This window comes from Saccoglossus kowalevskii, chromosome 3, assembly GCF_978046115.1.
Source record: "Saccoglossus kowalevskii chromosome 3, keSacKowa6.1, whole genome shotgun sequence".
Classification (NCBI taxonomy): Eukaryota; Metazoa; Hemichordata; class Enteropneusta; family Harrimaniidae; genus Saccoglossus; species Saccoglossus kowalevskii.
The window spans coordinates 25,500,275-25,513,499 of NC_140643.1; the positions used below are offsets into that span (position 1 = coordinate 25,500,275).

The 13,225-nt window shown below is 40.5% G+C and overlaps 1 protein-coding gene and 12 non-coding genes across 13 annotated transcripts in view; all 13 read left to right on the top strand.

The window, feature by feature from the left end:
- The window catches only part of LOC100366998 (centromere protein I-like), an 80,113-nt gene that overhangs the window by 5,279 nt on the left and 61,609 nt on the right, over nt 1-13,225 (top strand). The gene's annotated exons all lie outside the window — the stretch shown is intronic.
- LOC144360382 (5S ribosomal RNA) lies at nt 499-617 on the top strand. Its single transcript, XR_013422235.2, has one exon. It is a non-coding gene; the product is annotated as a 5S ribosomal RNA (ribosomal RNA).
- LOC144360384 (5S ribosomal RNA) lies at nt 1,638-1,756 on the top strand. The gene has a single exon (XR_013422237.2). It is a non-coding gene; the product is annotated as a 5S ribosomal RNA (ribosomal RNA).
- LOC144360378 (5S ribosomal RNA) lies at nt 2,764-2,882 on the top strand. Its single transcript, XR_013422231.1, has one exon. It is a non-coding gene; the product is annotated as a 5S ribosomal RNA (ribosomal RNA).
- On the top strand, nt 3,903-4,021 carry LOC146747608 (5S ribosomal RNA). The gene has a single exon (XR_014929041.1). It is a non-coding gene; the product is annotated as a 5S ribosomal RNA (ribosomal RNA).
- Nucleotides 5,042-5,160, top strand: LOC144360374 (5S ribosomal RNA). Its single transcript, XR_013422227.1, has one exon. It is a non-coding gene; the product is annotated as a 5S ribosomal RNA (ribosomal RNA).
- LOC144360375 (5S ribosomal RNA) lies at nt 6,181-6,299 on the top strand. Its single transcript, XR_013422228.1, has one exon. It is a non-coding gene; the product is annotated as a 5S ribosomal RNA (ribosomal RNA).
- On the top strand, nt 7,320-7,438 carry LOC144360370 (5S ribosomal RNA). The gene has a single exon (XR_013422223.1). It is a non-coding gene; the product is annotated as a 5S ribosomal RNA (ribosomal RNA).
- LOC146747609 (5S ribosomal RNA) lies at nt 8,459-8,577 on the top strand. Its single transcript, XR_014929042.1, has one exon. It is a non-coding gene; the product is annotated as a 5S ribosomal RNA (ribosomal RNA).
- On the top strand, nt 9,584-9,702 carry LOC146747610 (5S ribosomal RNA). Its single transcript, XR_014929043.1, has one exon. It is a non-coding gene; the product is annotated as a 5S ribosomal RNA (ribosomal RNA).
- Nucleotides 10,723-10,841, top strand: LOC144360373 (5S ribosomal RNA). The gene has a single exon (XR_013422226.1). It is a non-coding gene; the product is annotated as a 5S ribosomal RNA (ribosomal RNA).
- LOC144360379 (5S ribosomal RNA) lies at nt 11,862-11,980 on the top strand. Its single transcript, XR_013422232.2, has one exon. It is a non-coding gene; the product is annotated as a 5S ribosomal RNA (ribosomal RNA).
- On the top strand, nt 13,001-13,119 carry LOC144360371 (5S ribosomal RNA). The gene has a single exon (XR_013422224.1). It is a non-coding gene; the product is annotated as a 5S ribosomal RNA (ribosomal RNA).

The window sequence follows — 13,225 nt, forward strand, 5'->3', positions numbered from 1 at the left end:
TATCTTAAATTATCAACAACCCACATTCATCTATAACTCGGCGTCACGTGCAAATAATGTACATGACATAGCTATAATAGATGTGTAGGTTTTTATCCCGTTGTGTAAAATTTTCGAATCGTTAATTTCTCCATGTTTTGCATATGTGGCACGTGTCCTTCCGCGGGTAAAACACACAGTGACTAATAATGGACTGTATTCCGAGTAGTGTGGGAACTCTGAGTGCAAAGCGATAATTTTTGTTGGACTTTTAGCATCGAATCTGGGTCGAAAAGAGTCGGAATTATGTGGTCGATTGGAAATCGACTTGCAACTTGCGGCACGTGGCCGGATTGAGTCTAAAACAAAAACTCGAGTGTGCACCACGATGATGCTTGTCGGAAAGCACTTATCGACTCAAAATGTGGAGATGGCCAACATAAAAATAGTGGATAAAACAAAATGAACTGAACCAAGACACCACGATGTTATATAGACACTTACAAACCATTGAATGATGCCTACGGCCATACCACGTAGAATGCACCGGTTCTCGTCCGATCACCGAAGTTAAGCTGCGTCGGGCGTGGTTAGTACTTGCATGGGAGACCGGCTGGGAATACCACGTGCCGTAGGCTTTTTCTTTGTCGTTTTTCTTTGTTTTTTCTCAAAATTATACATCGTATTTACATTCAAATGCGATGTTTTGCCTGTATAAGACTTTGACGCTATTATTCACGCACTTTTTTGGCGACCAAAATGACATCTAAGCCATGAAATGAATGACCGAAAGAGGGCGCACCACATTGGAGCTCACGAGTCACTTCAAGAATGAATAATAGCTGATGCATGATTATCTGACAGAAATATACACTGTAAAGGTAAAATATATTATCTGGGCTAACATTTTAGCGGTTTTGACGTTTCGCAGGTCTTAATTTCACTGTGATGTGAAAGAAACAGTGCGCTTGCATGCTATATGTTTAACGTTGTTTATTCACTGGTTTTTAATTTAGCGACTTTAGCTGGCTGTCATCGTCGAAAATAAAAAGCCAGCGACTCGTTGAACTCAGCCCTGTCAGGTAAACGAACCTCATACACGTTAAACCAACAAGGCAGTCACGGAAAATAAACTAGCTTTAATAATTTGTTATCTTTAATATCTTAAATTATCAACAACCCACATTCATCTATAACTCGGCGTCACGTGCAAATAATGTACATGACATAGCTATAATAGATGTGTAGGTTTTTATCCCGTTGTGTAAAATTTTCGAATCGTTAATTTCTCCATGTTTTGCATATGTGGCACGTGTCCTTCCGCGGGTAAAACACACAGTGACTAATAATGGACTGTATTCCGAGTAGTGTGGGAACTCTGAGTGCAAAGCGATAATTTTTGTTGGACTTTTAGCATCGAATCTGGGTCGAAAAGAGTCGGAATTATGTGGTCGATTGGAAATCGACTTGCAACTTGCGGCACGTGGCCGGATTGAGTCTAAAACAAAAACTCGAGTGTGCACCACGATGATGCTTGTCGGAAAGCACTTATCGACTCAAAATGTGGAGATGGCCAACATAAAAATAGTGGATAAAACAAAATGAACTGAACCAAGACACCACGATGTTATATAGACACTTAAAAACCTTTGAATGATGCCTACGGCCATACCACGTAGAATGCACCGGTTCTCGTCCGATCACCGAAGTTAAGCTGCGTCGGGCGTGGTTAGTACTTGCATGGGAGACCGGCTGGGAATACCACGTGCCGTAGGCTTTTTCTTTGTTTTTTCTCAAAATTATACATCGTATTTACATTCAAATCCGATGTTTTGCCTGTATAAGACTTTGACGCTATTATTCACGCACTTTTTTGGCGACCAAAATGACATCTAAGCCATGAAATGAATGACCGAAAGAGGGCGCACCACATTGGAGCCCACGAGTCACTTCAAGAATGAATAATAGCTGATGCATGATTATCTGACAGAAATATACACTGTAAAGGTAAAATATATTCTCTGGGCTCACATTTTAGCGGTTTTGACGTTTCGCAGGTCTTAATTTCACTGAGATGTGAAAGAAACAGTGCGCTTGCATGCTATATGTTTAACGTTGTTTATTCACTGGTTTTTAATTTAGCGACTTTAGCTGGCTGTCATCGTCGAAAATAAAAAGCCAGCGACTCGTTGAACTCAGCCCTGTCAGGTAAACGAACCTCATACACGTTAAACCAACAAGGCAGTCACGGAAAATAAACTAGCTTTAATAATTTGTTATCTTTAATATCTTAAATTATCAACAACCCACATTCATCTATAACTCGGCGTCACGTGCAAATAATGTACATGACATAGCTATAATAGATGTGTAGGTTTTTATCCCGTTGTGTAAAATTTTCGAATCGTTAATTTCTCCATGTTTTGCATATGTGGCACGTGTCCTTCCGCGGGTGAAACACACAGTGACTAATAATGGACTGTATTCCGAGTAGTGTGGGAACTCTGAGTGCAAAGCGATAATTTTTGTTGGACTTTTAGCATCGAATCTGGGTCGAAAAGAGTCGGAATTATGTGGTCGATTGGAAATCGACTTGCAACTTGCGGCACGTGGCCGGATTGAGTCTAAAACAAAAACTCGAGTGTGCACCACGATGATGATTGTCGGAAAGCACTTATCGACTCAAAATGTGGAGATGGCCAACATGAAAATAGTGGATAAAACAAAATGAACTGAACCAAGACACCACGATGTTATATAGACACTTAAAAACCATTGAATGATGCCTACGGCCATACCACGTAGAATGCACCGGTTCTCGTCCGATCACCGAAGTTAAGCTGCGTCGGGCATGGTTAGTACTTGCATGGGAGACCGGCTGGGAATACCACGTGCCGTAGGCTTTTTCTTTGTCGTTTTTCTTTGTTTTTTCTCAAAATTATACATCGTATTTACATTCAAATGCGATGTTTTGCCTGTATAAGACTTTGACGCTATTATTCACGCACTTTTTTGGCGACCAAAATGACATCTAAGCCATGAAATGAATGACCGAAAGAGGGCGCACCACATTGGAGCTCACGAGTCACTTCAAGAATGAATAATAGCTGATGCATGATTATCTGACAGAAATATACACTGTAAAGGTAAAATATATTCTCTGGGCTCACATTTTAGCGGTTTTGACGTTTCGCAGGTCTTAATTTCACTGTGATGTGAAAGAAACAGTGCGCTTGCATGCTATATGTTTAACGTTGTTTATTCACTGGTTTTTAATTTAGCGACTTTAGCTGGCTGTCATCGTCGAAAATAAAAAGCCAGCGACTCGTTGAACTCAGCCCTGTCAGGTAAACGAACCTCATACACGTTAAACCAACAAGGCAGTCACGGAAAATAAACTAGCTTTAATAATTTGTTATCTTTAATATCTTAAATTATCAACAACCCACATTCATCTATAACTCGGCGTCACGTGCAAATAATGTACATGACATAGCTATAATAGATGTGTAGGTTTTTATCCCGTTGTGTAAAATTTTCGAATCGTTAATTTCTCCATGTTTTGCATATGTGGCACGTGTCCTTCCGCGGGTAAAACACACAGTGACTAATAATGGACTGTATTCCGAGTAGTGTGGGAATTCTGAGTGCAAAGCGATAATTTTTGTTGGACTTTTAGCATCGAATCTGGGTCGAAAAGAGTCGGAATTATGTGGTCGATTGGAAATCGACTTGCAACTTGCGGCACGTGGCCGGATTGAGTCTAAAACAAAAACTCGAGTGTGCACCACGATGATGCTTGTCGGAAAGCACTTATCGACTCAAAATGTGGAGATGGCCAACATAAAAATAGTGGATAAAACAAAATGAACTGAACCAAGACACCACGATGTTATATAGACACTTACAAACCATTGAATGATGCCTACGGCCATACCACGTAGAATGCACCGGTTCTCGTCCGATCACCGAAGTTAAGCTGCGTCGGGCGTGGTTAGTACTTGCATGGGAGACCGGCTGGGAATACCACGTGCCGTAGGCTTTTTCTTTGTCGTTTTTCTTTGTTTTTTCTCAAAATTATACATCGTATTTACATTCAAATGCGATGTTTTGCCTGTATAAGACTTTGACGCTATTATTCACGCACTTTTTTGGCGACCAAAATGACATCTAAGCCATGAAATGAATGAGCGAAAGAGGGCGCACCACATTGGAGCTCACGAGTCACTTCAAGAATGAATAATAGCTGATGCATGATTATCTGACAGAAATATACACTGTAAAGGTAAAATATATTCTCTGGGCTCACATTTTAGCGGTTTTGACGTTTCGCAGGTCTTAATTTCACTGAGATGTGAAAGAAACAGTGCGCTTGCATGTTATATGTTTAACGTTGTTTATTCACTGGTTTTTAATTTAGCGACTTTAGCTGGCTGTCATCGTCGAAAATAAAAAGCCAGCGACTCGTTGAACTCAGCCCTGTCAGGTAAACGAACCTCATACACGTTAAACCAACAAGGCAGTCACGGAAAATAAACTAGCTTTAATAATTTGTTATCTTTAATATCTTAAATTATCAACAACCCACATTCATCTATAACTCGGCGTCACGTGCAAATAATGTACATGACATAGCTATAATAGATGTGTAGGTTTTTATCCCGTTGTGTAAAATTTTCGAATCGTTAATTTCTCCATGTTTTGCATATGTGGCACGTGTCCTTCCGCGGGTAAAACACACAGTGACTAATAATGGACTGTATTCCGAGTAGTGTGGGAACTCTGAGTGCAAAGCGATAATTTTTGTTGGACTTTTAGCATCGAATCTGGGTCGAAAAGAGTCGGAATTATGTGGTCGATTGGAAATCGACTTGCAACTTGCGGCACGTGGCCGGATTGAGTCTAAAACAAAAACTCGAGTGTGCACCACGATGATGCTTGTCGGAAAGCACTTATCGACTCAAAATGTGGAGATGGCCAACATAAAAATAGTGGATAAAACAAAATGAACTGAACCAAGACACCACGATGTTATATAGACACTTACAAACCATTGAATGATGCCTACGGCCATACCACGTAGAATGCACCGGTTCTCGTCCGATCACCGAAGTTAAGCTGCGTCGGGCGTGGTTAGTACTTGCATGGGAGACCGGCTGGGAATACCACGTGCCGTAGGCTTTTTCTTTGTCGTTTTTCTTTGTTTTTTCTCAAAATTATACATCGTATTTACATTCAAATGCGATGTTTTGCCTGTATAAGACTTTGACGCTATTATTCACGCACTTTTTTGGCGACCAAAATGACATCTAAGCCATGAAATGAATGACCGAAAGAGGGCGCACCACATTGGAGCTCACGAGTCACTTCAAGAATGAATAATAGCTGATGCATGATTATCTGACAGAAATATACACTGTAAAGGTAAAATATATTCTCTGGGCTCACATTTTAGCGGTTTTGACGTTTCGCAGGTCTTAATTTCACTGAGATGTGAAAGAAACAGTGCGCTTGCATGTTATATGTTTAACGTTGTTTATTCACTGGTTTTTAATTTAGCGACTTTAGCTGGCTGTCATCGTCGAAAATAAAAAGCCAGCGACTCGTTGAACTCAGCCCTGTCAGGTAAACGAACCTCATACACGTTAAACCAACAAGGCAGTCACGGAAAATAAACTAGCTTTAATAATTTGTTATCTTTAATATCTTAAATTATCAACAACCCACATTCATCTATAACTCGGCGTCACGTGCAAATAATGTACATGACATAGCTATAATAGATGTGTAGGTTTTTATCCCGTTGTGTAAAATTTTCGAATCGTTAATTTCTCCATGTTTTGCATATGTGGCACGTGTCCTTCCGCGGGTAAAACACACAGTGACTAATAATGGACTGTATTCCGAGTAGTGTGGGAACTCTGAGTGCAAAGCGATAATTTTTGTTGGACTTTTAGCATCGAATCTGGGTCGAAAAGAGTCGGAATTATGTGGTCGATTGGAAATCGACTTGCAACTTGCGGCACGTGGCCGGATTGAGTCTAAAACAAAAACTCGAGTGTGCACCACGATGATGCTTGTCGGAAAGCACTTATCGACTCAAAATGTCGAGATGGCCAACATAAAAATAGTGGATAAAACAAAATGAACTGAACCAAGACACCACGATGTTATATAGACACTTACAGACCATTGAATGATGCCTACGGCCATACCACGTAGAATGCACCGGTTCTCGTCCGATCACCGAAGTTAAGCTGCGTCGGGCGTGGTTAGTACTTGCATGGGAGACCGGCTGGGAATACCACGTGCCGTAGGCTTTTTCTTTGTCGTTTTTCTTTGTTTTTTCTCAAAATTATACATCGTATTTACATTCAAATGCGATGTTTTGCCTGTATAAGACTTTGACGCTATTATTCACGCACTTTTTTGGCGACCAAAATGACATCTAAGCCATGAAATGAATGACCGAAAGAGGGCGCACCACATTGGAGCTCACGAGTCACTTCAAGAATGAATAATAGCTGATGCATGATTATCTGACAGAAATATACACTGTAAAGGTAAAATATATTCTCTGGGCTCACATTTTAGCGGTTTTGACGTTTCGCAGGTCTTAATTTCACTGTGATGTGAAAGAAACAGTGCGCTTGCATGCTATATGTTTAACGTTGTTTATTCACTGGTTTTTAATTTAGCGACTTTAGCTGGCTGTCATCGTCGAAAATAAAAAGCCAGCGACTCGTTGAACTCAGCCCTGTCAGGTAAACGAACCTCATACACGTTAAACCAACAAGGCAGTCACGGAAAATAAACTAGCTTTAATAATTTGTTATCTTTAATATCTTAAATTATCAACAACCCACATTCATCTATAACTCGGCGTCACGTGCAAATAATGTACATGACATAGCTATAATAGATGTGTAGGTTTTTATCCCGTTGTGTAAAATTTTCGAATCGTTAATTTCTCCATGTTTTGCATATGTGGCACGTGTCCTTCCGCGGGTAAAACACACAGTGACTAATAATGGACTGTATTCCGAGTAGTGTGGGAACTCTGAGTGCAAAGCGATAATTTTTGTTGGACTTTTAGCATCGAATCTGGGTCGAAAAGAGTCGGAATTATGTGGTCGATTGGAAATCGACTTGCAACTTGCGGCACGTGGCCGGATTGAGTCTAAAACAAAAACTCGAGTGTGCACCACGATGATGCTTGTCGGAAAGCACTTATCGACTCAAAATGTGGAGATGGCCAACATAAAAATAGTGGATAAAACAAAATGAACTGAACCAAGACACCACGATGTTATATAGACACTTACAAACCATTGAATGATGCCTACGGCCATACCACGTAGAATGCACCGGTTCTCGTCCGATCACCGAAGTTAAGCTGCGTCGGGCGTGGTTAGTACTTGCATGGGAGACCGGCTGGGAATACCACGTGCCGTAGGCTTTTTCTTTGTCGTTTTTCTTTGTTTTTTCTCAAAATTATACATCGTATTTACATTCAAATGCGATGTTTTGCCTGTATAAGACTTTGACGCTATTATTCACGCACTTTTTTGGCGACCAAAATGACATCTAAGCCATGAAATGAATGACCGAAAGAGGGCGCACCACATTGGAGCTCACGAGTCACTTCAAGAATGAATAATAGCTGATGCATGATTATCTGACAGAAATATACACTGTAAAGGTAAAATATATTCTCTGGGCTCACATTTTAGCGGTTTTGACGTTTCGCAGGTCTTAATTTCACTGTGATGTGAAAGAAACAGTGCGCTTGCATGCTATATGTTTAACGTTGTTTATTCACTGGTTTTTAATTTAGCGACTTTAGCTGGCTGTCATCGTCGAAAATAAAAAGCCAGCGACTCGTTGAACTCAGCCCTGTCAGGTAAACGAACCTCATACACGTTAAACCAACAAGGCAGTCACGGAAAATAAACTAGCTTTAATAATTTGTTATCTTTAATATCTTAAATTATCAACAACCCACATTCATCTATAACTCGGCGTCACGTGCAAATAATGTACATGACATAGCTATAATAGATGTGTAGGTTTTTATCCCGTTGTGTAAAATTTTCGAATCGTTAATTTCTCCATGTTTTGCATATGTGGCACGTGTCCTTCCGCGGGTAAAACACACAGTGACTAATAATGGACTGTATTCCGAGTAGTGTGGGAACTCTGAGTGCAAAGCGATAATTTTTGTTGGACTTTTAGCATCGAATCTGGGTCGAAAAGAGTCGGAATTATGTGGTCGATTGGAAATCGACTTGCAACTTGCGGCACGTGGCCGGATTGAGTCTAAAACAAAAACTCGAGTGTGCACCACGATGATGCTTGTCGGAAAGCACTTATCGACTCAAAATGTCGAGATGGCCAACATAAAAATAGTGGATAAAACAAAATGAACTGAACCAAGACACCACGATGTTATATAGACACTTAAAAACCTTTGAATGATGCCTACGGCCATACCACGTAGAATGCACCGGTTCTCGTCCGATCACCGAAGTTAAGCTGCGTCGGGCGTGGTTAGTACTTGCATGGGAGACCGGCTGGGAATACCACGTGCCGTAGGCTTTTTCTTTGTTTTTTCTCAAAATTATACATCGTATTTACATTCAAATCCGATGTTTTGCCTGTATAAGACTTTGACGCTATTATTCACGCACTTTTTTGGCGACCAAAATGACATCTAAGCCATGAAATGAATGACCGAAAGAGGGCGCACCACATTGGAGCCCACGAGTCACTTCAAGAATGAATAATAGCTGATGCATGATTATCTGACAGAAATATACACTGTAAAGGTAAAATATATTCTCTGGGCTCACATTTTAGCGGTTTTGACGTTTCGCAGGTCTTAATTTCACTGAGATGTGAAAGAAACAGTGCGCTTGCATGCTATATGTTTAACGTTGTTTATTCACTGGTTTTTAATTTAAGACTTTAGCTGGCTGTCATCGTCGAAAATAAAAAGCCAGCGACTCGTTGAACTCAGCCCTGTCAGGTAAACGAACCTCATACACGTTAAACCAACAAGGCAGTCACGGAAAATAAACTAGCTTTAATAATTTGTTATCTTTAATATCTTAAATTATCAACAACCCACATTCATCTATAACTCGGCGTCACGTGCAAATAATGTACATGACATAGCTATAATAGATGTGTAGGTTTTTATCCCGTTGTGTAAAATTTTCGAATCGTTAATTTCTCCATGTTTTGCATATGTGGCACGTGTCCTTCCGCGGGTAAAACACACAGTGACTAATAATGGACTGTATTCCGAGTAGTGTGGGAACTCTGAGTGCAAAGCGATAATTTTTGTTGGACTTTTAGCATCGAATCTGGGTCGAAAAGAGTCGGAATTATGTGGTCGATTGGAAATCGACTTGCAACTTGCGGCACGTGGCCGGATTGAGTCTAAAACAAAAACTCGAGTGTGCACCACGATGATGCTTGTCGGAAAGCACTTATCGACTCAAAATGTGGAGATGGCCAACATAAAAATAGTGGATAAAACAAAATGAACTGAACCAAGACACCACGATGTTATATAGACACTTACAAACCATTGAATGATGCCTACGGCCATACCACGTAGAATGCACCGGTTCTCGTCCGATCACCGAAGTTAAGCTGCGTCGGGCGTGGTTAGTACTTGCATGGGAGACCGGCTGGGAATACCACGTGCCGTAGGCTTTTTCTTTGTCGTTTTTCTTTGTTTTTTCTCAAAATTATACATCGTATTTACATTCAAATGCGATGTTTTGCCTGTATAAGACTTTGACGCTATTATTCACGCACTTTTTTGGCGACCAAAATGACATCTAAGCCATGAAATGAATGACCGAAAGAGGGCGCACCACATTGGAGCTCACGAGTCACTTCAAGAATGAATAATAGCTGATGCATGATTATCTGACAGAAATATACACTGTAAAGGTAAAATATATTCTCTGGGCTCACATTTTAGCGGTTTTGACGTTTCGCAGGTCTTAATTTCACTGTGATGTGAAAGAAACAGTGCGCTTGCATGCTATATGTTTAACGTTGTTTATTCACTGGTTTTTAATTTAGCGACTTTAGCTGGCTGTCATCGTCGAAAATAAAAAGCCAGCGACTCGTTGAACTCAGCCCTGTCAGGTAAACGAACCTCATACACGTTAAACCAACAAGGCAGTCACGGAAAATAAACTAGCTTTAATAATTTGTTATCTTTAATATCTTAAATTATCAACAACCCACATTCATCTATAACTCGGCGTCACGTGCAAATAATGTACATGACATAGCTATAATAGATGTGTAGGTTTTTATCCCGTTGTGTAAAATTTTCGAATCGTTAATTTCTCCATGTTTTGCATATGTGGCACGTGTCCTTCCGCGGGTGAAACACACAGTGACTAATAATGGACTGTATTCCGAGTAGTGTGGGAACTCTGAGTGCAAAGCGATAATTTTTGTTGGACTTTTAGCATCGAATCTGGGTCGAAAAGAGTCGGAATTATGTGGTCGATTGGAAATCGACTTGCAACTTGCGGCACGTGGCCGGATTGAGTCTAAAACAAAAACTCGAGTGTGCACCACGATGATGCTTGTCGGAAAGCACTTATCGACTCAAAATGTGGAGATGGCCAACATAAAAATAGTGGATAAAACAAAATGAACTGAACCAAGACACCACGATGTTATATAGACACTTACAAACCATTGAATGATGCCTACGGCCATACCACGTAGAATGCACCGGTTCTCGTCCGATCACCGAAGTTAAGCTGCGTCGGGCGTGGTTAGTACTTGCATGGGAGACCGGCTGGGAATACCACGTGCCGTAGGCTTTTTCTTTGTCGTTTTTCTTTGTTTTTTCTCAAAATTATACATCGTATTTACATTCAAATGCGATGTTTTGCCTGTATAAGACTTTGACGCTATTATTCACGCACTTTTTTGGCGACCAAAATGACATCTAAGCCATGAAATGAATGACCGAAAGAGGGCGCACCACATTGGAGCTCACGAGTCACTTCAAGAATGAATAATAGCTGATGCATGATTATCTGACAGAAATATACACTGTAAAGGTAAAATATATTCTCTGGGCTCACATTTTAGCGGTTTTGACGTTTCGCAGGTCTTAATTTCACTGTGATGTGAAAGAAACAGTGCGCTTGCATGCTATATGTTTAACGTTGTTTATTCACTGGTTTTTAATTTAGCGACTTTAGCTGGCTGTCATCGTCGAAAATAAAAAGCCAGCGACTCGTTGAACTCAGCCCTGTCAGGTAAACGAACCTCATACACGTTAAACCAACAAGGCAGTCACGGAAAATAAACTAGCTTTAATAATTTGTTATCTTTAATATCTTAAATTATCAACAACCCACATTCATCTATAACTCGGCGTCACGTGCAAATAATGTACATGACATAGCTATAATAGATGTGTAGGTTTTTATCCCGTTGTGTAAAATTTTCGAATCGTTAATTTCTCCATGTTTTGCATATGTGGCACGTGTCCTTCCGCGGGTAAAACACACAGTGACTAATAATGGACTGTATTCCGAGTAGTGTGGGAACTCTGAGTGCAAAGCGATAATTTTTGTTGGACTTTTAGCATCGAATCTGGGTCGAAAAGAGTCGGAATTATGTGGTCGATTGGAAATCGACTTGCAACTTGCGGCACGTGGCCGGATTGAGTCTAAAACAAAAACTCGAGTGTGCACCACGATGATGCTTGTCGGAAAGCACTTATCGACTCAAAATGTGGAGATGGCCAACATAAAAATAGTGGATAAAACAAAATGAACTGAACCAAGACACCACGATGTTATATAGACACTTACAAACCATTGAATGATGCCTACGGCCATACCACGTAGAATGCACCGGTTCTCGTCCGATCACCGAAGTTAAGCTGCGTCGGGCGTGGTTAGTACTTGCATGGGAGACCGGCTGGGAATACCACGTGCCGTAGGCTTTTTCTTTGTCGTTTTTCTTTGTTTTTTCTCAAAATTATACATCGTATTTACATTCAAATGCGATGTTTTGCCTGTATAAGACTTTGACGCTATTATTCACGCACTTTTTTGGCGACCAAAATGACATCTAAGCCATGAAATGAATGACCGAAAGAGGGCGCACCACATTGGAGCTCACGAGTCACTTCAAGAATGAATAATAGCTGATGCATGATTATCTGACAGAAATATACACTGTAAAGGTAAAATATATTCTCTGGGCTCACATTTTAGCGGTTTTGACGTTTCGCAGGTCTTAATTTCACTGTGATGTGAAAGAAACAGTGCGCTTGCATGCTATATGTTTAACGTTGTTTATTCACTGGTTTTTAATTTAGCGACTTTAGCTGGCTGTCATCGTCGAAAATAAAAAGCCAGCGACTCGTTGAACTCAGCCCTGTCAGGTAAACGAACCTCATACACGTTAAACCAACAAGGCAGTCACGGAAAATAAACTAGCTTTAATAATTTGTTATCTTTAATATCTTAAATTATCAACAACCCACATTCATCTATAACTCGGCGTCACGTGCAAATAATGTACATGACATAGCTATAATAGATGTGTAGGTTTTTATCCCGTTGTGTAAAATTTTCGAATCGTTAATTTCTCCATGTTTTGCATATGTGGCACGTGTCCTTCCGCGGGTAAAACACACAGTGACTAATAATGGACTGTATTCCGAGTAGTGTGGGAATTCTGAGTGCAAAGCGATAATTTTTGTTGGACTTTTAGCATCGAATCTGGGTCGAAAAGAGTCGGAATTATGTGGTCGATTGGAAATCGACTTGCAACTTGCGGCACGTGGCCGGATTGAGTCTAAAACAAAAACTCGAGTGTGCACCACGATGATGCTTGTCGGAAAGCACTTATCGACTCAAAATGTGGAGATGGCCAACATAAAAATAGTGGATAAAACAAAATGAACTGAACCAAGACACCACGATGTTATATAGACACTTACAAACCATTGAATGATGCCTACGGCCATACCACGTAGAATGCACCGGTTCTCGTCCGATCACCGAAGTTAAGCTGCGTCGGGCGTGGTTAGTACTTGCATGGGAGACCGGCTGGGAATACCACGTGCCGTAGGCTTTTTCTTTGTCGTTTTTCTTTGTTTTTTCTCAAAATTATACATCGTATTTACATTCAAATGCGATGTTTTGCCTGTATAAGACTTTGACGCTATTATTCACGCACT